The 27,108-nt window shown below is 48.3% G+C and overlaps 1 protein-coding gene and 2 long non-coding RNA genes across 5 annotated transcripts in view; 1 reads left to right on the forward strand and 2 right to left on the reverse strand.

Annotated features, from left to right (window-relative positions):
* LOC113833602 overlaps window positions 1-4,276 on the reverse strand; it is a 39,818-nt gene extending 35,542 nt beyond the window's left edge. The window contains exon 1 of the long non-coding RNA XR_004768743.1: window positions 3,869-4,276. This is a non-coding gene — a long non-coding RNA (uncharacterized LOC113833602). The remainder of the gene's footprint in view (window positions 1-3,868) is intronic.
* The window catches only part of LOC113831658 (twist-related protein 2), a 48,597-nt gene extending 28,466 nt beyond the window's left edge, over window positions 1-20,131 (forward strand). For both annotated transcript variants that reach the window (XR_003481596.2, XM_027397607.2), the window contains one exon: window positions 19,746-20,131. The gene's annotated coding sequence lies outside the window, so the exon portion shown is untranslated. The remainder of the gene's footprint in view (window positions 1-19,745) is intronic.
* A 391-nt stretch (window positions 20,132-20,522) lies between these two features.
* Window positions 20,523-26,826, reverse strand: LOC107977438. Of its 2 annotated transcripts, none has more exons than XR_003481598.2 (3): window positions 24,482-26,826; window positions 23,904-23,999; window positions 20,523-20,868 (listed from the first exon to the last, which is right to left on the reverse strand). It is a non-coding gene; the product is annotated as an uncharacterized LOC107977438 (long non-coding RNA). The 2 variants fall into 2 exon arrangements; XR_004768744.1 differs by lacking the exon at window positions 20,523-20,868 and adding an exon at window positions 21,201-22,479.
* Window positions 26,827-27,108: the final 282 nt, after the last annotated feature.

Here is a 27,108-nt window from a genome sequence, read left to right on the forward strand (position 1 = left end):
AGGGAGCAATGCACAATAAACTGTGCAGGTGGGAATCCGTGTGCACACAGTAGGAGCTGTGTACAATGGGGATCCATTCATACGTGAGGAGCTGTACAAAGACAAGTGTCCTTGTCCATATTGAGAGTTGTGCACACATGGGAATCTGTGCATGTGGGGATTCACACACATATGGAAATCAATGCACACAGGAGAGTCGTGCACACATGAGAATCCATACACACAGTGGGAGCTCTGTACAAATAGGGATGTGTGCACACAGTGGGAGCTTTGCACACATAGGACTCCATGCCTACAGTGGGAGTTTTGCACACACAGAGTTCTATGCACACAAAGACCCATGCATACAGGGCATCCACGTACAGGGTGGGCGCTTTGCACTTGGTGGGAGCAGCAGAGTCCCAGGGTCACATACCAGCTCTTTTTTCCATTTGAGTCACTTCTAAAATTCTCTGCTGATTTAAAATCCACTCCTGCTTGCTTCTGCAGCTGTGGGTCTCTGAGGAGCCTGGCTGGCTTACTTGACATTAAACAGGAAAAATCAGGAGAGAAAAGACAGAATGGAAAGGGAGAGAGAATAAAGGACACAGCGCTATATGCAACGAGAGGCAGAGACCGCCCAGCGGCTTTCGGCACGCCTCATCCCCTAATTCCAGCAGAGCCAGAAGGTGTGGGATTTTGAAGACATATCAGGGAAAACATTTAGCACTTGAGACAAAGAATTTTCTAGAGGCCTGGCTGGAGAGGAGCCCTAAGCCCACTGAGGGATAAGATGTATTCCTGGCTCCATGGGCATTTGAGAGGGCCCTGGGGAAGGGCACAGATGCTCTGTCTCCCAGGCCATAGACTGAGGGGCTTGTTGTTTCTGCCTTGCCAGCCGTGAGATGATGCACATAACTGTGGTCGTTTTTTCCCTTTTGCATCTCCAGGACTCCAGTGATTGACAGCTGATAAGACTGGTAGCTCTGGTTTCGGTCTGTCTCACCCAGCGTTAACTGCCGTCAGCCCCTCCCTCCATCACCCTGCTTATCTGACCCCCTTCCAGCCACTTCCCTCCTCTCAGGAGTCTTAGGGTAAAGCTGGGAAGCCTAACTCCTCCCTAGAAGGAAGGTACTGTGGATACTTACAGTGCTTAGAGGAAGATGCAGGGACCTTAGCTTCATCAAATAGCGACTATGTATCCTCACCACCACCCTGGGGTCCTGCTACCCAGGGCCACCTTCAGGTCTCCTTGCCTCCTGCTGCTGAAGTGAGATCCTGTGCTCCCTCCCCAGGCAGAGGGGTGGGTGGTTCCGCCCGTCCCAGGGACTCCCCTGCACATTACCTGATATCCATACTGACTTTCAAAGCTGGCTTCTGAAACTGCCCTCAGTAGCCATGCTAGGGATGCTGAGGGTTAAGTTCAAAACAAGATTCTAGATCTGGAATGACTCATGAGCACTTAAAGGTTGTGGTTCCATTGCACAGGCCCCAGGGCAAAGTTGGGGGCAGGGAATGGACAGCTCCTTCTGTCTGTCTGGGTGCTGGGATATACAGCTAAGATAATAGAAATGTCCCCTGATAAGAAGGGCTCCTTCCCCCAGGGCTAGCAAGGCTAAGTGAAGTGAGCTCCCAGCAGACAGCTCAGCCCTCCCTGAGGAAGAGCCCTGTGTCTGAGCTGCTCATACCAGTACATATTCCCACACCCATCATTTATCAGATCCATTTAGCTTCCTGGGACAGCAGGGGTGAAGCAAAGGAAGGCTAGGAGCTTGTCTGTGGAGACCATGTACAACACAGATGGGCTTGGAGGCACATCTTCCCTTGGTACCAATTTTCTTACTCTTTACTCCTGGAAGTCTGCAGACCCTGCTCAAATCATGCAGATGGGCAGAGGCTAAGCCATCCTAGCCAGACTGTGCTCTGTCTCTCCAGGCCTCCCCGGCCTGATCTTCAGAGCAGTGTCCCCTTCCTGCCTCACATCACTGGTTCTATGTCCTGGGCTGTGGCGGGGCTCTACAGAGCCAGGGGCCCAGCTCCTCTGGCTAGTGACTACTTCCAGGGATTTGCATGGTGCCTCACCAAACAATGGCTAACTGACTTGGCCTGTCTCATGCGGTGAATGGAGAAGAATGAAGATATGTCCTCTGTAGCTTTAGAGACACCTTAGTCTTGGTTGGAGATTGGTACCCATGACGGTGCCACTTCTCACCGCCCAGTGCTTCAAGCTTCACCTGCTTGCACCACATGTAGGCATCCAGATCTGTGTACTGTGCCTCCCTGCTGCCTTTGGGATTTGGCACCAGTGTTATCAAGAATGCTGCCATTGCTGGGGTCCCTGGGAACCCTGCAAGCCACACCATGAACCCCACTGAGGGCTCTGGGGAGGTGGAGAGAAGCACTGTGGGCTTCCTGAGATTGTGTCATAGAGTGAGGCTAATCCGTGGCTCTCAAAAACCTCACTTGGGTTTCAGCCTAAAATTCACATCATAGGGGGCTTTCCCACAAAGACAAGCATACAGTGAGCTTCACCCTAACCCAGTGAGCTTCACATTTTAATGTCATCTGGTGACTGTGTTCCAGACTGGAGTGGCACTATGGACTAACGACTGTAGTGCCCAAGGCTTTGCTCTTGCCAGGGCTAATTGTGCCTTCAACCACACAATTCCAATACCCTAAACTCCAGGTAGACTATTTAAGGGGAAAGTGTTTTCTTTCCAAATCCTTCAAATACATTAAAATGCCATGCATGGTTCTCCCTTCACAGCCCAAGGCTTGCAGGGGAATTCTAATTCTCAGATACTGTAGGCGTGCAAGTGATGAGAGCCTACGGTGGTACTTTTCCCTCTCCCCATCATGAGCTCACCTCATTCCACATCCCAAGAATGCTTCCAGGCTATCTTCTGGTTGTCGGGGGTATGAGGTGTCTGTGAGACCCCATCCGAATGTGATGAACTCTTGGCTGGTGGTGCGATGTCTATGAACCAGGGAATGAGGAGGCCGGCAGGGGAGGGGCCGAAGGGATGTGAGGTGTTTGTGCTTAACTCTCTGCACTTTGGCAGTTTGGGGTCTCTGTGTTCAGGAACGTTTTATAAGGAGTTTTTTTCAGGGCTCATTAAGTGTCCTTCTGCCACACCTGTTTTAATGTCTGGGGCTTCCCCAGACACGATTTGGCCCTATGAGTTTGCAGGAATAAAATCCTGGCATTTGGCAGAGGTTTCTCTAAGTCAGTGGTTCTCAACCTTCCTCGTGCTATGATCCTTTCCTCATGTTGTGGTGACCTCCAACCGTAAGATTATTTCGGTTCTACTTAGAGGATACATGTTATACAAACCTAAGGGGTCGTGACCTATAGGTTGAGAACCACTGCTTAAATTATGCTGACAGTGCCTCAAATTCTCTCTACAGATTACTTTTCTGTTTTATACAGACCTGTGTTTGGAACTTAGCATTTGTAGATTCCATGGAACACCCACAAGTTGAATTTCTTCTTCTGATTCCTTAGACCCCACCCCAATATTGGGTGGGACCATGTGACTGGTTCCAACCAATGAGCCTTGAGAGGAAGTGGTACTGGTACTTCCTGGCTGAAGCATGGAAGAACTGGCTCGTGTCACCCTGAGGTCTCTTGCTGCCCCTAGTTCCTGAAAATGATGCATGGTGTAGCCATATGATGTTGGAGTCCAGCCTGAGCCCGCCCTGACTGTGTAGATAGAGCAGAGGTGTGCCAACCCAAGTAAGCCAGAATTGAAAGAAGGCGGCACTAAACCTCGAGATTCAGGGGCTTGTTTGTTGTTGCCATGAGACCTAACTCTGACAGGACCGCACTGCTGCCAGGGAAAGCAATCCCAGAATGCATCGCGGTCACATGTCTCCTGAAAAATCTTACCTGTACGCACGGTTTGTGAAATGCTCGCTTTGTGAGAGGCGCGTCCTCCTGGAGAACTGGATACAGAGAGCCGTTTAAGATCCATACTCCAGGAGCTCAGCTGTGGAAGGCTCTTCTTACTCCAGCTATCACAAATTGTGAAACTATGCCAGGGTTCAGCCAGGACTTTATGTGAGCACTGGACGTAGCCCTCGGGGATCAGATTTCCTTACAGTCACAAGATTAGAAGGCTGAAAAGCTTTAGTCATCTTGCACTTTCCATAAGCGTTGTTTCAAGTTTTTATCTGTGGTTCAGATTTATTACCTTATTTTCAGAGTCCTGCCTCGGGTGAGGGTTTTGTTGATTTTTCCCCCTCTTGGTTTACTTTCATCCATTTTATTTGATTGCAGGGCAGTGTTTTGTTTAAAGTGAATTCAACCTGAATTCTTTAAAGCCGCACAGGACATCTGCATCACATCTATTTACTGACCAAGCTTGATTAAAGAGAACCTGGGAGGGAAGGTGGATTTTTGGATCAAGGCCCCAGAGTAGATGGCTGAACTCGCTTATAAAATTAACATTAAAACCATTTTGCATATTCATGGGATCCATTTGGCAAAAGAACTGACTATGGGATGTTACGATGGAGTTCAGCTCTTAATTAAAAGCGTTTAATGGGCAGTCAGGACAGGGTTTTGTCATGAAGTTTGCAGCAAACATTTGGATCCTGCAGGTGGCACCTCAGCTCTCTGTTGGTTCCAAGATCTTGTTTGGTATCTCAGGCTGTGAGCTTTGCTATAATTTCGATAAAAGTCATCTCAGGCTTCCAAACTTAGGAATATTGTCCCTCTCAATAGGAGAAAAGTGCAAAGACATGTTTGTGCATCTAAGAGTCCCATAAATGACGTCCCAGACCATGTCCATCAGAGACAAAGAAACTGGGGGTGTTTGCAGGCACACAGAGACCATTCATAGTGTCCTCCTTGGGCATGCCCACACACTCCACCTTCTGAGCTGCAGCTGGCTCCAGTGCAGGGGACCCTTCTCCTACCAGCAGACCTATGGATGCCCCTGGAGTCCCAGGGGGCAGAAAGAGGAGGGAGGTGGAAGCCAGCCAAGAACTGGTACTGGGTCTGACTGACTGACTCAGTTCCCTTTATTCACACCGACTTCCTGGTGGTGAACTAGACTGCACCTTGCCGTTCAAAATCCCTGCACCAACCCATGAACTCAGTAAATAACAACTAGAGAAAACTTGAGGCCTAAGGTACCCTTTTTAGAGATTGTGTGTGTGTGTGTGTGTGTGTGTGTGTACCATGCATATATATGTAAATATATGTAAATCTATGTGTGCATGTGAGTGTGTGTATATATGAATGTGTGCCTACACATGTGTGCATGGTGTTTTGTATAGATGTGTGCACACATGCAATACACACACACACACACACACACACACACACACACACATGCATACATATGCATATGTACAAATCCTATCAATCTAGAATTGGAAACGGTCAAAAGTGATTTTGTCTGTCCTGAGAATGTATAGAACTTTCACTAAGCCACACAGTATTGACAACCATGTACACAGCCTTTATCATAGCCCATATATCAAGAGATGATGTAAAGCCTATGGCATGCTCTGTGTTTTTCTTCAAAGCATAGAAACCTCTTTTGCTGATGTCTACAGGAGAATGTGTGTGCACTCTACAAATACTGTTCCATTTCTTATGAGGGACTTAAGTGCTCACAGATGTTGATGTTCTCTGGGGGTCCTGAGGTACCCAGGGATGATTCTGTGTGTCCAGTATGTGTGAAACCAAGGCATGAAAGTCCTTGACAGACAACCTATCTCCTCAGCCCCTGCTTTCTGGCCTAGAGCAGAATTGTTATGCTTGTTTTGTATGGAGATATTTGCTGTTGAGTGATGCTTTCAGAGAAAATTCTGCTTATACTCAGACATCAGTGGTTTCTAGTATTATGTCACCTGGGAGGAATGGCTACCTAGAATCCCAGAGAAGCCAGTGTATGTGACTTGGGGCAGTACTCCTCCTTCATGGACTGGTGGCCTCATTTGTTAGTAACTGCTCTGGAACTCATGGGTCTCTTAGAGAGTTTTTAGCCTGCAGTGAGCACCAGCCACATGCCAAGTGTCTTCTCACCTCCTGGGAACATTGCACTGCCAATTTTATAGATCAGGCAAAGCTTGCAGAGGGAGACACACCAGGTCCATGGGATACCTGGCACGTAAAGAATTGGAGGAATGCTTACATGGAAGGGGATCCAACTCAGCCTGTGCCTCCATGTAGACCCTAAGGAGTGCAAGCCCACCTTTGTGCATACCATCAAGTAAGATGCGTGAAAAAAAAAACACTAAAGGAGGTGCTGTGGGGGTGAAGTCAACCTGTGGTGCAGGTGGACATTTGGGCAAAAGCCCATGTGGTCTCTGCATGGGCCAGGGAGGCAAGACCACCAAGAATGTCATTTTCTGGGTCAATAGGTTACCTGTCACTCTTGTGATCATACCTACAGTTCTTTCAGAAACAATCACCCTGAAAAACCATACCCACAGAGCCAAGGAGGTGCTCCAGGAAATGACAATAAAGACATAAGTTGTATTGTTTGCTGTTAGCAAGTACATAGTTTCCATTTTCTCTCAGTATTCTAGAAATCAGGACCATTCTGCATCCCATAGTTCATAACTGGTCCCCACCAAGGTTTTCTTCTCTAGAAATATGACCAGAGATGAGTGCATGTTCACTCATACCACTTGGTACTTAAGATAGAGCTCACTGTTCAGGAAAATACAGGATAATTGGTTTCCTATTCAAAAAACACTTGGAAAGGAAAATAAACCCATGAAGCTTATTTCAATAACCCTCCACTTATGAATGTGGAATTTTAATTCAAGAACATTAATTTAAAAATTAGGAATTATGAACATATTCCTGGATCTCTCTGCTTCACTGTAGTAATCTGAGGTGTCAGGGCATCTGCCCAGGGAAACAATCACAGGGCCCTTCCCCAACTCTCCTGGCTCTATGTCCCTGAGCCTTGTGTGAGGATTGCTGGACGCCTGCTTCTGCCTCCCTCCTCTTTGCCCCTCCACTTGGTTACTGGGACTGTGCACTGACTTTCAGAATCTCAGAGGGCAGGGCTTGGGTTAAAATGTGGACCCCAAGCACCTGCTTAGTGAGAGTGTCCCATGCCTTCAGCCAAAAAATGCACAGGGCCTGGCACATTAAAGGGACCAAGTGTCAGCCACCAGTGTCTGGATACATTCTCTGCATGGAGAGACTGTTCCTAAGTCCTCTTCCTCTCTGCTCTTGCCTCCCTCTCTTACTGGACCAAGTCCTCTTTGCTCTTGTACTGCTGGCCCAGTCTTCTGGACAGCTGGGCTGCTACCTGCCTGCTTTCCCTCCTGGATGCCTCTTGCAGTAGGTCCCCACTTACAAGAATGCTCATCCCCAGACCCTTCTCTCAGCTTGCTCTGTGAATTCTATCATAGGCAGGAAGCATAAAGCTGCAGAATTGGACCCCAGGGGCCCAGATTCAAATCCTAGCACAGTAAGTCACCCAGCTTTCACATGGATGCTTGTATTTCTCTCTCTTCTATGGAGCTGCTTTGGAAGCTGAGCTACTCGTGGGTCTGTGTGAGCTAATCTACCTGGCCTCTGTGACTCCCTACTGACTCTGTTGAGTCTGTGTCCCCGATCTTCTGGGCCACTGAGGGATCCCCCATCATTGGGGCACGTCTCACCTAAGCAGACTTAGCTCTGCAATGCATATCCAATATATCTGTGCTTGTAACATGTCTGTCTCCACGTTGTCACATGTATCTTTGATCCCTCCCCAAAGTGACACTGGCCCAACTCAGATCCTCACCCTCACCTGACTGACTGGACCTCATTTCTCTGTCTCAGCACTTCTTGTTGTCCCCCGATAGTGTTGAGGCTTTCAATAACTTGCAGTACTTCACTGGAATTGTGCATTTGGGATGTATGTGGACTGTATTTCATACCTCAGCACTGTAGTCCTGGGTGGACTTACATAACTACTTCATTAGAATACTTACAGCATGTTTGCTGTAATGCTATGTTGAACTGTCTGTCCCCAAAGTGAGCAGTGAGCTGGTTCAGGACAGTCCCAGCTGTGGTCATCTCAGCATGCTGCATGCATGCAACCATCCTTCAGATTCTGTTGAGCAGGTGCTGTTGCAGGGGCTGACCAGGAATGCATTTGCTAAGCTAACACCCCAGAGTTTGTGCTTGCCTGTCAAGCACCTTGCATATGAAATAGTGTTTCTGGCTAAGACTTGAGTTCTGGCTGCCCATCTTAGCCCACCTGTGTCCTATGTTCTCTCTGTCTATGAGATGACAATGTTTGACTTGATGGTCCCTGAAGGAGCCTCTGTCACCACCAGACTGGGATGGGGCAGTTTTTCATTCTCCTCTCTCTCCCCTGGGTTTTATGTGGAAGCTGATTCAGTGACATCTGGGGAAGTCATAAGTCAGTGGTGAAATAGTTCCTGGATATGGAAGCCACAGGGCTTGGAAAGGGGTCAACTTCTGTCTGGTGATCTGGCTCATTGTGGTTCTGAGGCTGAGGAATGCCCCCCCACTTTCAGCCTCTCGATGGCCTATGAGGAAGAAAAGTCAGGTGTCACTGAGCATGAGGCTTCCAGTAAAACAGGGGGGGCTGTGGCAGCTCCCACCAGATGGTTAAAGGGATTGGCTTAGCTCCTGGGATGCGGGGTCATCAGTAGATGATGGGCAGAAAATGGTCCTTCAGTGACCCTGGCAAACCTCACCCTTCTCAGGTGATGTTGTACCATTCAAAAAAGTAGGCCTGACATCCTAGAGCCCTCATCCAGTGGCTGATGGAAGCAGAGACAGACATCCACTGATATACACCGAGCTGAAATCGGGAATTTAGTTGAAGAGAGGGAGGAATGAAGAGCGAAGGGGTCTGTACCAGGTTGGAGAAACCCACAGGAACAGTTGGCCTGAACAAGGGAGAGCACATCGACCCCAGATGCTGTCTGGGAGGCCAGTACAAGACTGATCCAGACCCCTGAACATGGATGTCAATAAGGAGGCCTCTGCACTCCAGGGAGCCTCTGGTGGTGGATTAGTATTTTTCCCTGATGCAAGAAGGGACTTTGAGAGCCCATCCCACGTGAAGGGATACACTCTGGCCCTAGACACATGGGGAAGGGCCCAGGACCAGCACAGGAAGATTTGGTGGACATTGCAGAGCCCCCGTTGAGGGCCCTACCCAGCCTGGGGAGTGGTGGGTGGTGGGGTGGGGGTAGGCTGGGGGTGGGGGAGGAGGGATGGGGTGAGGGGAGAGAGAGAGAGAGAGAAGGGACTTACATGTGAAACAAGCTTGTTCCCTAACTAGAACTAATAAATAAATTTTAAAAAAAAGAAAAGAAAAAGAAAATCTGCACAAATAGAGACATACTCTAATGCTAAATACATTCCAAGTTTTGAAGACTACACACAAATACTGCAGAGCACCTAGTAAACAATACTTGAAGTAGATATATGTTACAATAATAGTTTGTCAGTGTGAAGCAAGTCAAATGTTATTAAATTGAATTCACCTAAACAAACAAACAAACAAACAAAGGTCGGCCTGAAGTCCCTGAAGGAGAGAGTCAAGTCTAATGACAGTGAGGGGGAGGGAAGTGGGAATGAGAAAGAGAAATGTGGCGATGGGGGGGTGGGGGGTCCCCTTTGTCACACACAGAAACCCCAGGGCTTCTGCATGCATGGATGACGGTGTTAGAGAGAGGGCAGGGGCAGGGAAGACCTGTCTGGCCACCTTTGCCCACCTTCACCCTAATCCTTTCTTCATGTCACTCAGCTGTGTGGGTTCAAAAATGGAGGATATTGTCACCCAGAGATCGCCAGAGAACACAGAGGCTTCACCTCACAGGTGCGCTGGGGTCACCCTTCCCAAGGCCACCCCAGCTGCAGCAGAATCCGAGTAACAGGTCCCAACACTGCACATGTATTTCTGAGCCTCACTCTGAACCTGGGAGGGTTTTGGAGACCGCCATCCCCTCCCTGGCACTCTGGGAGCTTCGTGCATGCAGGAGATGGGATGTCATCAGTGGGTTATGACAGGGAGGTAGAGAAGCCTGGCATCCTAGAGATGAAAGGACACCTTCTGCCACCAGGGCAGCCCCCCATCTCTTCTCTGGCCACCTTTGCAGAGCACTGTGGCTAGTGTCTCAGCCTCCTCCTCCTCCTCTGATGGGATACACAGCCAAGCTCTGGCCCAGCTCTCTAGAAACAGGGTCCAGAAGCCCACAAAGGAGACCACACAGTCACTGCTTCAGGTAGGCAAGTGCTACAATAGCCCTTTGAAGGGTAGGAACCTCCTGCGAGGAGCCCGGGCACAGCCACCCAGAGGAAACTATAAAAACAAATGAATCCCAGAAGGCCCATTGCTTTGCGATTTTCATTTGCCTCAGAGAAAGAACAGCCTGTCTCTGTCCCTGCTCCATGGCCCCACTGACATCCTTCATCCTGGAGAAGTGCCCCCACCCCCACCTTCAAACTCCTCGGAAGGTCTCTTTCAGCCACTGTTCCTGTTTCAGGGGCTCACTCAGCCTGGCCGTGGGCCAGGTTTTTTGAGGCCAATCTTGTGGCTCTGTGATTTTGCCCATATGACCTCCCCACCACCCAAGTCATCCAGAGGGTACTCAGAGGTATGCGTGCGCAGAGTATTGTCTGGGAGGGAAGGAGGCCTGGCTTGTACACCTCCCATTTATCCCATAAGTCTCCACTGGTCACTCCCACCCGGCACCTAGCACCCAATTCCTAGTACCCAGCATCCAGCAAGGGAGCTGGGCCACCGTTCTTAACTTGCTGGAGCCCTAAGAGGCCAGGCTAACCTGGCTTACGGCTCTTGAGAGGTGGCCCCTTTGTCTGCAGTTATTCACTATCTCTGCCCTGCCCTGCCTTGCTCTGAGCTGAGTTGGCTGCGAGGATCTGGAATGGAAGAAGATTCTGCCTTTAGAAGCAAAGCATGTTGCTTCCTCCCTGGCTGTGCACACACATTTGTCAAAAAGACAGCTTTCTGGGGGAGGCTGCGACAGGGGTGAGTTGTGTGGAGCTTGGGGCTGGCTGCAGGCCTGAGGCTGCCCAGGGCTGGTCCCCCTCAGAGGCCTAGCGCTCTCCTTGACACTCTTATCCAGTGGAAGGGAAGGCTTTCGGCTAAGTGAGGTGACTCAGTGCTTATCCCGAGCATCTTGGTGCATGCCGTTTTCAGATGGGTGATCACTGAGCGCCTTTAGCAGTGTCCATGGCATGGCCCACATGAGGCTGTCCTAAGAAACCCATGGCCTATGTCTCTGAGATCCTTGAAACTGACTGGCACCACCTTAGGCTGGGGGCCAGTGTCGTGGCCCGGCATGTCTCAGCCCCAAACCACGGTGGCCACGAGGTTCTGCCTGAGTGGGGGAGTGTGGACTTGGGAACTCCTAGCAACCCAACGGCAATAAAGACCAAACACAGGCATCTTGTCATCTTTAGAGAGCTCTCAGTTCCATGCTGCAAAACTGGAGTCTTTCCTTTTTTTTTTTTTTTCTTTTTTGAGGTAGGGTTTCTCTGTGGCTTTGGAGGCTGTCCTGGAACTACCTCTTGTAGACCAGGCTGGTCTCGAACTCACAGAGATCCACCTGTCTCTGCCTCCCAAGTGCTGTGATTAAAGACGTGCGCCACCTTTTTTATTCAGCATCTTCCTGGCTGCTTCCTAACCATGCTTCCTTGACCCTGAAGCCATTTCTCTCTTCTCTTGTGGACTCCTCTGCCTCATGGCTCCTAATTCTCTCTCTGATCTCACTTGCTACTTATACCCCTCACCCTCCACCCTGGTGCAGGCCTATTCAAATACTTAGTCCTGTAGAGATGCAAACTAGGGGACATTCCCCCACTGAGGCCATGCTATTCAATAGAAAATCAGCTAGCATTCACAATTCAATGCATACCCGAACAGGTGGAAATTTCCTAATGGAATTTTCCTGGCTCCCAACAGGCCAGACCCAGACAAAGGACAGCAAAATGCCCACATTCTTGTTTCTGCCACTACTCTAACCTTCTGTGTGATATGGGCAGTCTCAGTCTAACCTGTGTGATATGTTCTGTCTCAGTCTAACCTGTGTGATATGGGCCATCTCAGTCTAACCTGTGTGATATGGGCTATCTCAGTCTAACCTTGTGATATGGGCTATCTCAATCTAACCTTGTGATATGGGCTGTCTCAGTGTAACCTGTGTGATATGGGCTGTCTCAGTGTAACCTGTGTGATATGGGCCATCTCAGTGTAACCTGTGTGATATGGACCATCTCAGTCTAAACTGTGTGATATGGGCTGTTTCACTCTCAGTTTTCCTCTGAACAGGGCTGAGCTGCTCCTGGATGTGAAGCAGCCTAGGAGAGCTGGGGATTTTGATCTGTGCATGTGTGGATCTGAGATCCCAAGTGACAGCTGAGAGGCTCCTGAGTCACACTCTGAGGAGCAGAATCCAGACTCAGGTGGCTCACTATGCTACGATGTGCCAGCCTGAGCCCTGCAGCTGCCAGAGGGGGGTAGTTTGCCTCCCACCCAGGGCCCCTTCTGCCCCTCTGTCAAGGTGGGAAACGCTCTCTGATGACCAGCTTTGAGAAGGCACACATGCCAGCACAGACTCCTGGTCTTGGGGCCTTGGAGGCTCACTCAGGTGGCAGGGAATGGGGCTGGTTTGAGAGTGGTGTCAGCAGTGTCATCTCTTAGCCTAGTAATGCCAGTCTGGTCTTCACCAGCTGTCCTTCTGTAGCAGGTGACAGCTGAGATTTCTGAGGCTCCCTTGTCTCCCTACCATATGGAGTATGAGGTCCGCAGACAGGACCTGTGCCCCACCCCAGCATGAGGCTGCCACTGGCATAGTAAAGCATGCCTTCCTACAATTACTCATGCCTCTGCCTGAGCTGTTCTCAGCCCACCCTGGTCCAGGCCTGTCATTCTCCTGCGATAGGAAGCCACTGCTCACCAGGCATGGTGGGGGGCCCTGTTCTAAGCTCTGGGAGCTGCTAGGTCCTCTCTGGTCTCTTCACTGTGTCTCTCTCAACAGCTACTAAGTGCAAATCAGGTGCTGTTGGCAAGTGTCTTGGTTCCTTTTCTATTGCTATGATGAAATATCATGGCCAAGGCAACTCAAGAAAGCATTTATCTGGGGACTGGTTTACAGTTTCAAAGTCCATGGTCATCGTGGTGGGAAGCAGACTGGCATGGCATTGGAGCAGTAGCTGGAAGTTTACATCCTGATTGAGAGAAAGAGAGAGAGAGAGAGAGAGAGAGAGAGAGAGAGAGAGAGAGAGAGAGAGAGAGAGACTGGGCCTGGCATAGGCTTTTGAAATTTCAAAGCCCACCCCCAGTGACACACCTTCTCCAACAAGGCCACACCTTCTTATCCTTCCCTCATTTTTCCACCAAGGGAGATGGAATGACACTAAGGGTCAAATGACTTTGGAGCCATTCTCATCCAAACTACTACAGCTGGTATAGGGCTTCAGTTAGGGAAAGAGTAGCCTCCTCTCCTCCAGGCTTTCACCATCATGGGGACATGGCCAGCCTGAGCACTGACACTAAATGTCCCCATGACCCTCAGAGTTCCCACACACTGGAGCCCATCTTTGCTCCTGCTTAGTGTTTTTGCCCAGAGAAGGTGAACCACATCCCCAAGCCCTCCCCACTCTTGAGTAGATGCTGGGGATTAGCTCAGGGTAGACTTGTCACCCTGACCTCGATGTAGGGACTTTCACTGGCCCTCCTTCCCCAGGTTTCCTTGTGGCTTGCTATTCATTCTGAATTCCCGAATTTAACATTTTTGGTCTTTTGGAATTGGTTCTTAAAAACACCACTGAGATCAACACTTGTTATCCCAGCATTTGGAAGGCTGAGGTAGGAGGCTTGAGAGTTCAAGGCTAGCCTGGGCTACATTCTGAGACCTTACCTCCAACATTAACCAAAGCAACAGAAGCTTGTTGGTTTGTTGATGTCTTAGCATTTTCCATTCAGATGCATGGGTGAGTGCTCCATCCTTTGGTTCTTATACCATCGCACAGGTGTCTGGCTGTGTTGGTGTTTCTTGTACCATTGCATGGGTGTCTGGCTGTGTTTGTGTTTTGTGGCAGGAAAGCTGTAATTGCATGAATTCAGAGCATAGATGGGAAAATCTCCATGCTATCAACCTAAAATGGTTCTAAAAATTAGGCTCTAAAATAAATAGGCATGACTTTAAAAAATACAGGAAATTCACCCTCTTGCTTACATTCTGGAATAACCGAAGTCACAAAGGTAGGAACTACTGTCCTTTGATGTCTATTAAATCCCTTCCTGAATTTTCTTCGCTGAGTTTTGGATACAGAACATCTCAGCAATTAGGAGAATGACCCTGGGAATGATGGCTCACACTTGTAACCACAGCACTTGGGATGCGGGAAGCTTGCAAATTTCAGGGCAGCCTAGGCAGTGCTATAATGGGGCGGGGCAGCTCACAGATGGACCTCCCAGCTCGAGTACCTGCTCATGGCATTTCCTGCTGCAACCTCGTGAAGACACAATCAGGGTTTCCAGCACCCTCAGGTATCCCAACCTAAGAGGCCGCTCCAGAGTCTGCCAGTCTCCCAGCCCAGCCCACAGTGACTCTGCAGTCCCCCCTCTTTGCCACCCTCCATTTGGCAGTGCAGGTGTATGTACTGTCCCTTGTCACACTTGTGGCGGCAAAAGCTGACACAAGCAGGTTCCCCTCGGTTCCATAGCTGGGGACTCCCAGCCTCCATGGTGACTTCTTTTTCCCACCAAGACTGAACTAGAATTGTCAGGTAGGGGACACAGGTGGGAAGCCACTGTGAGTCTGACAGGTCTTGTTCCTTTTTGTGTCTGAATTCCCATAGGTTTTTCTTAGTCTCCAATACAGAACCTTATTTGTGGCATGGCCAGACCCAAGTCTCCCTTTAATCCAAAGGCTTTGCTTTTTATTGGCTGAGGGGATCTCCCTGATCTCTCCTTAGTGACTGGCACCCACCTCCAGGACAGGGAGGCCCCAGCGGTGTCTGACCTCAGGACTTGCTCCTCAGCATCTACTTTCCCATTTGCTCCCTCCTTGATTAAAGCCACGCCATCCCTACGCTTTCTGGGGCTCCTGAGAGTCTGTTTTGATAGTTTCCAACCTGCTCTTTCTCATTCAAAGCAGATCACATCCTTCACTGGGGCCTCTTAGTGGGTGCCCCACATGGAAGTCTGCTCATGACCCCATGTGTGTGATGTGTCTTCTCTGCTAGCTGTTTGCTTGGAGTTTAGGGGCTCCTGACTGATGATGCTATTTGCTCCCTCTTTCCAGCCTCCCATTGGTGGTTGGTGTGGCCAGCTCCAGAAGCTGTGTCCAGACTCATCCAGGATGGGAAGGGCCCCAACTGGTAGACAGGGCTCTCCTGAAGCCCAAATGCTCCCCAAGTGGGATGAGCAACGGGATCCATGTGGGCTGATGCCACCCCCAGCTTCTAGTCTAGCTGACGTCCTACCCAGCCTGCCACTTCCCCAGCCTCTTCCGGGACTGGAATCAGGAGTTGAGAGGGTCTTGGCTTTAGAGATAGCAGAATGTTAGCATAGGAGATGGAAAGCGGGACAGTAGGAGCAGATTGGCAGGGGCTGACCCATTTGAGCAAACTGAAATGCCTTTAGGTCCAGTGGAGCCAAAAGTTCATCCTTTTCTCATTCTAGGGGCAAAGGCGTCAGTTAATACCTTAACTCTGGCCTTCTTTGTGCTGTAGATGATGGCCACAGCCATGGTTCTGTGGCCACTTCCTCTTCCACCTCTTGGGGCACCACATGAGAAACCCAGATGTGTTGTGTGCATGTGTGTGTATGCATGCATGTGTATATGTGTATGTGTGCATGCATGTGTGTCAGTGTGCATGCATGTGTGTTTATGCATGTGTGCATGTGTGTGTGCATTTGTGTGTACATGCATGTGTGTATGTGTGCATGTATGCATGTGTCGGTGTGCATGCATGTATGTTTATGCATGTGTGCATGTTTGTGCTTATGCATATGTGTGCATGCATGTCTGTGTGTGCATGCATGTCTGTGTGTATGCATGTGTGTTCATGCATGCATGTATGTTTATGCATGTGTGCATGTGTGTGCATTTGTGTGTACATGCATGTGTGTATGTTTGTGCTTATGCATATGCGTGCATGCATGTCTGTGTGTGCATGCATGTCTGTGTGGATGCATGTGTGTTCATGCATGCATGTATGTTTATGCATGTGTGCATGTGTGTGCATTTGTGTGTATATGCATGTTTGTATGTTTGTACTTATGCATATGCGTGCATGCATGTCTGTGTGTGCATGCATGTCTGTGTGTATGCATGTGTGTTCGTGCATATGTCTCCTTGTGTACGCATGTGTGTGTGCACGTGCACTCTGTGTGCTCTTTCTGACAGTCCAGCTAAGTCTCCTCTGCAGCAGCAGCATCTGGCCTGCACTGCCCTTGAGTTTTCAGTGTCTAGTTTATATATGTGTTTCTTTTGCCGTCAGACTCTGATTCATCTCAGCCATCTCAGCAGCCAGCACCATTCTTTGCACATGCCAGAAGCTCAGTACATGCTGGGAGGTGGACGAATGTGCACACGGATGGGAGGGGGGGAGGGGAGAGAGAGAGGGAGGGAGGAAGGGCAGATGGAAGGACAGACAGGTAGTAGACAGAGACTTCACAGCCAGTGTGCCATGCCTTCCCTTGGCTAGCACGAGGCCCTTATGTGTTTCTTAGCACCCAGCGGTTTGCTTCAGGGGCCACTGAGCACTGCTCTTAGCCCAGCTGCAGCAGCTATGTAGCCTGCTTGGGGCCAGGTAGAACCAGAGTGAGCCACAGGAGGCTCACGCATGGGGCTCGGGTAGCCCTTCAGTGGCGAGGCCATCTTGAGCCCAGATGTTTTACATTTGCCCATGTCTACAGACATGTGGGGGTCAAGGTGACATCAAGCGGGTTAGGCTGGGAGGCTCTCAGTCAAGAAGACTAATGAACCTGCCACTTGCTTCTGCCTGAGCCCCAGGACCCTCCGGCAGATGAAGCCAACCCCAAAACCTACCCTATTGGGACAGGCCCTGCCATTCTGTGCTTTTCATGGACTATCCTGTGCTTCCCCTGGTGGGCTGGCTCAGCTCAGATATCAAAAGCTGTTGTAATTATTTCCTCCCACTGAGGAAGGCTTCCATTTAACTCCCCCCCATTAATTATCTAATTATAACCACATTCACCAATAGAACAGCCTTTGACTCTCTGCCCGGGACCACTTTAAAAGGCTTAAATATTTGGAGTACTCTGAACTTGAAAAATAAAGGAGGAGGGAGGGAGGAAAGAGCAGCAAGCAAGCACACACACACACACACACACACACACACACACTCACACACACTCACACACACACTCACACACTCACACACTCACACACACACACTCACACACACTCACACACACACTCACACACTCACACACACACACTCACACACTCACACACTCACACACTCACATACACACACACACTCACACACACACACTCACACACTCACACACACACACACACACACACTCACACACCATCTGCTCATCTGTCTGTCTGTCTGTCTGTGCCTAATTTTAGGGAAAATTTTAGACTTTCCACATTGTTGTTCTAATTCCATGGGAAAGTATTTGGGAGCTTTGAAAAACCCCTCACAGAGCTCAGGTTTTGGGAACAGTATGGCTGAATGTCTGAGACCCTCGCACAACAGCCAGTGCAGGCGTGGTAGTGTGGTGTGCTGTCCTGGACAGTCAGTAACAAGCCAGATGCAGCCCTGCTGTGGCTATAGCCCTGGAGTGTGGCTGCACCACTATAGTGTGGCTGCACCCCTGGAGTGTGGCTGCACCCCTGGAGTGTGGCTCAGACCTAGCTGTTCCCACCCTTAGTGGCTTTGTCACTCACCTGGATGATATTTCCATCGGGATCCGGATCCCTTATGTGCTAACTAATGTTTCTCCTCACTCTGTGGACCACGTGGCAGTAATGTGACCTTGAACTAAATGGCCGCCCCTCTCCTTCTGACTCTCAGACCAGTGTCTAAGCATCTCTCTGCACATCTTCAGTGAGCTCAAGGTGGGCACAGATGGGTGATAGAGATCTGTTGTCAAAGCCACCAGAGTCCTCAAGGACTAGGACATCCTTCCAGCACAGGTGCCCTGTCCCCAGAGAACTGTCACTCTGCCCTGTCACCTGTGGACACACCCTCCCTTCTAGGCAGTTTGGTTCCAGATCAGCCTTCACTAAGGGAGGCTGTTTCTTCACAGAGCACCCGGTGTGTTTCAGGCATGTGTGTCATGCATGTATGTTCATGTATGCCCATATGTGTATATATGTATGCACATGTAAGTGTGTTGCCTCACAGGTCACGGGTGTGTGGCATATGAATACAGCCTCTGTTTATGAGCATGACATTTGACCCGAATGCTGTGGAAAGTGGCACCAGGAGCAACTGTGCTAGGTGACACCCAGAAGGTTCCTACCCCAGATCATAGTCAGAGTAGAGTTGTAAGCTCCATTTTCACTGGCTCACATGACTTAAAAATCATTTGTGTGACCTTGGAGTGATGAGAAAGTTGTATATCTCAATGACAGCCGAGGGAACAAGAAACCAACACAATACACGCTACACACCTCACTGAGCATGTATGTCACACATACCCACTCTGTACATACTAAGCAACATCATGCATATACATCATGCATATAAGCACACATTACACACCACACATATACTATACACACACCTCACATGCCACACACACACCATACATACAGAGCTTATATCATACACACACACTATATATATATATATATATATATATATATATATATATATATATCACACTATGCACACACATACACACCACACACTATATACACACATCACACACCACACACACTATATATACACATCACACACCACACACACACACTGTACACACACCACACATACACTATCTACACATCACAGATACACTATATACACACATTACACACCATCATACCACACACACACTATATACATCACATGCCACACATAAACAGTATCACACACAGCAACACACTACACACATATCACACACCACAATACAGTATCATACACACCACACACCACACACCACACACACACACACCACACACCACACACCACACACCACACCACACACACACACACACTGTTTTCTCCACTCATCCTGTACACACATACATGTCCCACAAAGGGGACATGCCCACAAAGGCATGTAAATGAGCTACGGACCTATCCAGATGTGAAGCTGTGGTGCTATTGGCGTCAGTTTATGCTTAGAGGGAAATGGGTTGAACTGCTCATAGGACTTGTGAATCTATAGTTATATCTAAAGCATACGTATAGACTCCCAAGAACTTGCAAAGGGAACTCTGCCTTGGACAGCTCTCCCCAGCAGCTGTCTGTTTTCCTGCATCCTCACCATACCCCCCCACGCTGCTCAGCCCACCCCTACCCGTGGCCTCCCAGCAGCTTCACTGGAAATCTATCTGGGTCTCTCAGAAGCCAGTGTGTGGCCCTGAGAAAATGTGGTGCTGTGCTGAGTGGACAGCAGCCTTCCAGGGCCTGAGAACTCTGAGGTCTGGCCCTGCACCTTCTCAGCTTCTGCAGGGGGAGAAGGTGAGAGTGACACAAATGAGACCTAGCTGGCGTTCCATACCTGCAGCCCCAGGTTCCCTCAGAGAAAGGCCATACTTCTCCAAAGGCCAAATGATGCACCATCTCATTCCCTCTCCTTCTCTTTCAGGCCTGCCTGCACATCTCAGGCAAAGTGGAACTGGACGCGTCCGTGGCTCTGACTTTTGGCACTTGGACAACCTCGTGGCTCTTCAAGCCCCCAGTGCCCCAGCTGAGTGTTCAGAGGGGACAACAGTGGCGCAGGACAGCAGACCCAGGTTCACATCCTTCCCAGAGATGCCCCATGGGATGGGCACCAGCCTGCCTGCCTGCCTGCCTGCCAGTGACTTTTGTGTCCTCATCATTGGATTATCCTCCTGGGTTTTAGTTTGGGGGAATCTTTCTGGAAAGCTCTAGATTCAAGAGTGCATTTGTAAGGATATATTGGATTTGTATTTCCCTCTAAGTGCCTTTTTAAATGTATATTTTTAAATAAAACCGACATGCATTCTTGTAGAACCTGTTTAAACTGGACCAAGGCTCTTAGAACAAGAACCCAAGACCCCTCCTGCCCCAGACCTCCCATGGCTGTTCCGAGGAAGCCTGGAATTCTTGCTGGCACACTCCTGCTCTTTATTTCTTCATGGCCTGCTCAGCTAGCCATTCTTTTATATTCCCTGTTCAGTGTATATGTTGCTTATTTGTTTATTTATTGAGATATTTTACCAGCTAAGTGACTGCCACACGCTGTGTGTAATGCCCCACACCCAGGAACAATAAAGAGGCCCACACAGCCCTGCCGTTGCCCCTCTGTTTTCATCTCTATGTTGTCAGAAAGCCCAGTGGGTTGCAGAAATGAAATGTCTTGTCACTCTAAAGGGGACGAGAAAGGATGAGAGACATACATTTGATTCTCCACACATTGCTAGTTGTAGAAATCTGGGCCTAGGAACCAAAGTATGTTCATTTTACTTACTGTGACAAATGAATGAACAAACGAGCAAACAAACAAAAAGAGGAGAAATGACTTGAAAGACAAAACACCTTGGCTTACAACCCTAAGAAGTTTTAGTTTGTGCCTCCATTGCTTTTGTGTCTAAAGCTGTGGCCCACATGAGGGTGTGTCTGTAAGATGGTGAAGACGAAGGAGATGGTGAAGACCCAGGGCCTGGCTGTCGGGTGTGGACTCAGAGACCTCTGTATGATGTTCAGGTTTTGTTGGGGGTGGTTACACACAGAGCTTGGGTGAATTGCTGCAGGAAAAAGTACAGTCGGTTACAAAGGGTTTCAAATCCTGACATCATCTAGTATGTGCTAAGTCCAGACAGTGACCACAGAGCAAAGACACTGAAGGACCGCCACCCATGCAGCAAGACACAGAGGTGAGGCTGATGTAGTGACCCGAAAAGTCCCTGACAACTGCAGGGCAGACAGCAGAGAACAGAGGCCAGAGGGGTAAGGCCAGAAGGCAGCATGGTGCAAGGCAAGAAGCAGGCCACATGCCACAGGTGAGATGATCCCTGGGTTTGAGGAGCGCCACCTGCTATGAGAGTAGGGAGTAGAGGTCCTTAGGGGGAGGAGTGGGAATGAAGGGTTGTGCAACAGGCTGGCGGTGTGAAGCCTGTAGAGACCTGGGATGAGTGCAGGGACTTGGGGGCCTTGGGGGGTTTAGGGCATGGCAAGAGGTATCCATCTCGATGATCTCCATAAGGCTGGGCACAGGCTGCCCAGATTGGCTGCTGAGTGACTGGAAGGAATGTCTCATAGGAAATTTCATGGGGTTCGGCCCCTGCTCCCAAGGTGCCTTGAAATGAGAGCAGTACGGAGACGTCCACATCAGCTCCGTGGCCTGCCACCTATGGCAAATGGGCAATGGGCAACTGTGTGTACAAGTTTGTGTGTGTGTGTGTGTGTGTGTGTGTGTGTGTGTGTGTACACATTTTTGTGTGTATGTGTGGGGGTGTACATGTTTATATATGTATGTGCATGTGTGTTTATACACATGTGTGTCTATGTGTGTCTGTGTGCATGTCCCTGCATGTGGAAGCCAGAGGTTTGGCAGTTGGTGTTTTCTATCACTCTGCACTCCATTTACTTATTTTTAATTACAATTATTACTGGTGTACCATGGCACATATGTGGAGGCCTGCAGGAGATGGTTCTTTCCTTCCATCAAGTGGTGTTAAGCTCAGGTCATCAGGCATGAAGACAATCGCCTTCCCCATGAGCCATCGCACTGACCCACTACTACTATTTTGAGGACCTCATCAATTCAGCTAAGCAGGCTTGCCACACAGATCTGCCGTCCCTGCCTCGCCAGGGCTGGGTGCTGGGCATAGGTTGCACCACCACAACCCGACTTTTGTATGAGTGCTGAGGACTCTTGTGTAGACCTCCATGCTGGCAATCGCTTTCCCTGACTGAGCAACCTGTCACCGTGATTCTTGAAGCTCTGGTGGAAGGGAGGCAAAGGAGTTGTAGGGAGCCTTGGGGCTCTTGCTGGAGATGGCTCCACTTCTTTGGCACGGGGTGGCAGAGCTGGTGTCAAGGTGCCCCCTTTGAATGGCTGTTGGGAGCAGCATGTGCAGCCACCAGTGACACCAAGAGAGCGTGACGCCCAGAGGACATCAATGCTAACCCCGCCATTGCTGCTGGATGAAATTCCTCCTGAATCCATGGTCCTCCACTTCTCTGAGCTCTGAGGATTTCTGCTTATAACACAGAACATTTTAACAAATGCGTATTCGATGCTTCCACCAAGAACAGAAGTCAGAAGAGTGCTAAACATGGCCAGGCGGAAACAATACAAGGAAGAGCACAGAAAACTTTCTTGACATCTTGAGAGGCCACGGCCAAATGGGAACCTTGACAATGAAGAAAACAGAAAATGCAGCAGGGTGGAATATTCTTAGAACACAGATGGTTGTGGCCCTCGGGTCATGCATACTCTCCAGGCTCTGGGAAGGCCTCCATGCCTCCCTCCAAAGAATGAGCAGAGAAGGAACCAGAACCAATATCTGTGAAGAAGGGATGGTGAAAACCAAAAATCAACCAACCCATGGGGCTGTTTCAAAGGAGAATGGATGAGGAGGAGCCGAGTTGGGATGAACCTCTGGATGTTTGCTGCCAGTGCTTGGGTCTACAAAGATCTCCAGAGGTGAGAAGAAATCCTGATAAGGCTAGCACCCACCACTGAGCTACATGGTCCCTTTGGACTCCGTGCAACCCAGATGGCCAGAAGGATGAATGGGAAGGACTCTAACTTCATACTGACCTGCTGAAAATAAGGCCAGGGACACCCTGCTGTGTGTGTTCTGCCTGTGGAGACAGGATGCTCTAGACAGGGCGTGGCCATGAGAGCAGCTTGTGCTGGTGCAAGTAGCTTACCCTTTCTTGTTCAAATGGATGGAAGATTCCCACCTTCCACCACGGTTGGGTGGAAGATTCACATGGCCCAGAGTGGTTTTGTTCCATGTTTCAGCCTATAGACTTAACCACCACAGCCTTCCTTCTCTTCTTGGCCTTACAGCTTTAAAACGACTGCTCCCTCTGTTTTGTTCGGATTTTAAAATCGTTGTTAGGATGCCAAAATTAACAAATGTGACTCTTTATCATATTGGAACTGAGCCAGCAATTCACAGATTAAACAAAAGCAGACAAGGCTAAGGAGTTGGAAGGAATTGCGAATTTCTACCAGTTGGATGGTCCCACTGACCTCCAGACCCAATTCCTCCCACTGTCCACTTTGAGGAATTCCCAAGGTGAGGGAGGATTAGAAGACCTCTCTCTGTCCCCATGTCTTCCTCTTCTGTGTGCACAGTCTCCACACAGCCATCTCTGTTCCTCCCACTCTGCTGATTGGAGGGAGGGGAGCTCTGGATAGCCACTTAGCTGCCAAGAGCCCAGGCATGGGTGGCCTCTATCAAAAGGATGAGCTGGGCCAAGCAGGGTCCTCTAGGGGTTTGGGGAACAGAGGCTGCTCTTGTTGGCTGCAAGAACTGAAGCCAAAAGGATATGATTCCGGAGTCAGCAGCAGGGGTGGGGGAGGTGGTGGCATGTGAACCCTAAGCAAGCTGGGTAGCAGGGGTGGGGGAGGCGGTGGCACAGACTCCATGACGAAGCAGAGCGAGTAGGCTGTCAGAGGAGCAATTGGGGGGGGGCAGAGATGAGCTCACCACCCAGGGGCAAGTAGGGAGAGTCCACTGGACCTTGCTGGCCTCTACTTAATGGACCATTCTACAGTACATAGGATGGACTTAGCCCATGTTCTGCAGCTATAACAAAATACCTGTAACGAGGTCATTTATAAAGAAGAAAAGTTCATTTGGCTTGTGATTCTGGAGGCTGGGAAGTCCAAGTCTTGACATTGGTGCCTACTCAGCTTCTGGGGTGGGCAGGCAGAGGCTAGCATGGTGAGACAGCAAATGTGCTAGTTAGTTCTCTCTTCCTCTTTTCAGAAAGTCAGTAATGCTTCCACGCTTGCATGCCCTCAGCTACCCACAGACAGTATTAAGGTATGACTTTGGGGATTAAGTTTTTAACACAGGAACCTTCAAGCCACAACAATGGAGAACCGAAGTCATTCTCGTGAGCCACCTCTTGCTTCAGTGGCTACCAAGGAACAGGCTGAGTGTAAGTAACAGTGTCCTGACTGTCAGGGTCCCTCATTCTCCACCCAGGGCTTCCTAGCCATTTACACTCATCCATTTTGGATACATCCAGGAGTGCTGGTGAAGGGGTTCACACACCAGGAGCATTTGTGAAGGGGTTCACACACCAGGAGTGTTAGTGAAGGGATTCACACAGCAGGAGTGTTAGTGAAGGGGGTTCACACACCAGGAGCGTTAGTTAAGGGTGTTCACATACCTGGGGCAATTCTGATCAACCTGCTCCTCCAGGTCCCACAGTGGGACAATTCTGAGCCAGTCTCCATGGCTGCTGAGGATCCTTGGCACAGCTGAGCCCCCACCTCCTACAGTGAAATCCAGATCAGTGGGGTATCTCAGACCAGGTCTTCTGTCTTCTCTTTCTTTTTCCAACCAACCCCACTCAAATCTCATATTTCCTCGGTATTTTACAAAAATAAACTACACCGAACAAAATTCTCAGCTCTATCCTGAGGGAGAAGCAAAGCAAAGGATCCAAATCTTCTACTTTTAGGAACCTGGGGAACAAAGTCATCAAAACCAATTCCTGTTCAAAACAAAGCTGCAAGAAAATTTAAATCCTAAAATATAAGGGAAAGTGGGTCCTGATCAACAACAAAGTATGAAAACCATCAGTGCCTCAAGGACAGCAGACTGTGCAGATTTGAGCATGTAGAGAACAGAGACCTCCCAAGAGGGAGACTCTTCTTGAAGACTCTCTCCACATCTCTGAAACCTTCTTGTCCCCAAATGAGCCGCCACATTTCCTGCTTTACACCCAAAGCACTTTAGGGAAAACAGTCTTGGTGCTGAGCAGACCACAGAGGAAAATTCACCTGTGAGAAAATGTAAATACTAACAATGTGATTCATATTCTTACACTAAATTTACATTACTTAGATGACTGACACTAAACAGAAATGGAATTATAGAAAATATTCAAGCACGCTGTGGGAAGTACAAATGCAACAAACAATGCAGAAAGGGAAATGGCGTACATACATCCTTACACAGAAATAATTACACTAAATGTAAATAGTCTAAAGATACTAATAGGAAGGAATTTCCATCTTGGATTTAAGATACCAAACAGCAGGACCCAACCATTCAGCAACTCTAAATGTGCTTATACCACACACCAGAGTTGCAGCATACAGCTGATGGGGCTGGCAAGCTAGCTCAGTAGGCAAAGGTACTTGCCTCACAAGCCTGGCCATCTGAGTTCAACCCCTAGGATGCCCATAATGATGAAAGAAATAGAACCAATTTCACCAAGTTGTCCTCTGACCTCTACGCATATGCTTTGACATGAGCATCCCCTCCCCAACACATACGCGCACAATAGAAATAAATAAGTAAAATCATAGAAAAGAAACAAGTAGACCAAGGCAGTTATAGTTGAAGACTTGAGTCCCTCTCCCAATAATTCATACAGCAATCTAACAAAAGAACACCCACAAGCAGTGGAGTGGACAGTTTAAAGTGCTAATGAAACACAAATCAAAACAGATTGTATCTTGAACCATAAGATAAATTCAACAAATTCCAGAGAGTAAAAATCATAGAAAGTGTATTATCCAACCATAGCAAAGTCAAGCCAAGAACTAGTAATTCATCTCTCCCCCCTACACACACACACACACACACACACACACACACACACACACACACACACACAAATTTACAAAATTTAAACACACAAGTCAAAGAGGAAATCTTGAGAGAAATCTAAAAAATAATTGAATTAAAGAAAATGAAAGTACAACACATAAAAATCTGTAGGACTTGGGACATAGTAATGCTAAGAAAATTGCATACAGTGAAATGTGTCAAACAAAAAATTTAAGTCCCTACCTAAAGAACCTAAGAAAAAGAGAGAAATTAAAGCAAAAGATAAAAAACAATAAAGATGAGAATAGAAGTTCTTGTTGTTGAAAATACTAAAGAATAAAGAAAATCAGTGACACAATGAGTGAGACAAACAACATTGACAAATTAGCAAAACCCACAAAGGAAAAGGAGGCAAAGATGAATAGCATTCATGAAATGGGAGCTTATTACACACAAAGGAAAGGGAGGCAAAGATGAATGCCATTCATGAAATGGGAACTTATTACAGACCCTAAAGACCTCAGAGGGATCATGAAGGCACACCGTGGACAACGCTACATAAATCTGTCAATTTGGATCCAACAGACCATCTGAACAGAAAATAAAGTCAGAGGTTTGCTACTATTCACTCAGTCCACAAATATTAAGGAAGCTAAATTCATAATACTCAAAAATTCTACTACAAATTTAACTATGGATCAGTAACAATTCTATACAGTCTGAAACAGAAAACAAACAGGAGAAACCAGTTCAATATATGAAGTTAACATTACCCTGATACAAAAAAAAGTTAAAAAAAAATACTGGGGGAGGGTTTAGAGTAAATATTGCCTTACAGAGGATCTGAGTTTGGTTCCCAGAGTCTGGGTGGCTCACAACTACTATAATTCCAGTTCCATGGGGTTCAACACCCTCTTCTGGATATACATACATATACACATAACATACACATTCACATACATATACACAGACACATACACATACACACATATATATACATACACATAACATACACACACACACATATACACATACACATAACATACACATACACACACATACACATACACATACATAAACACATACATATACACACATACACATACACATACACACACATACACACACATATACACATACACATACATACATATATACATACATATACACGTACACACACACATACACACACATATACACATACATATACACATACACATACATATACACATACAC

The sequence above is a fragment of the Cricetulus griseus genome, chromosome 2, assembly GCF_003668045.3.
Source record: "Cricetulus griseus strain 17A/GY chromosome 2, alternate assembly CriGri-PICRH-1.0, whole genome shotgun sequence".
Lineage (NCBI taxonomy): Eukaryota > Metazoa > Chordata > Mammalia > Rodentia > Cricetidae > Cricetulus > Cricetulus griseus.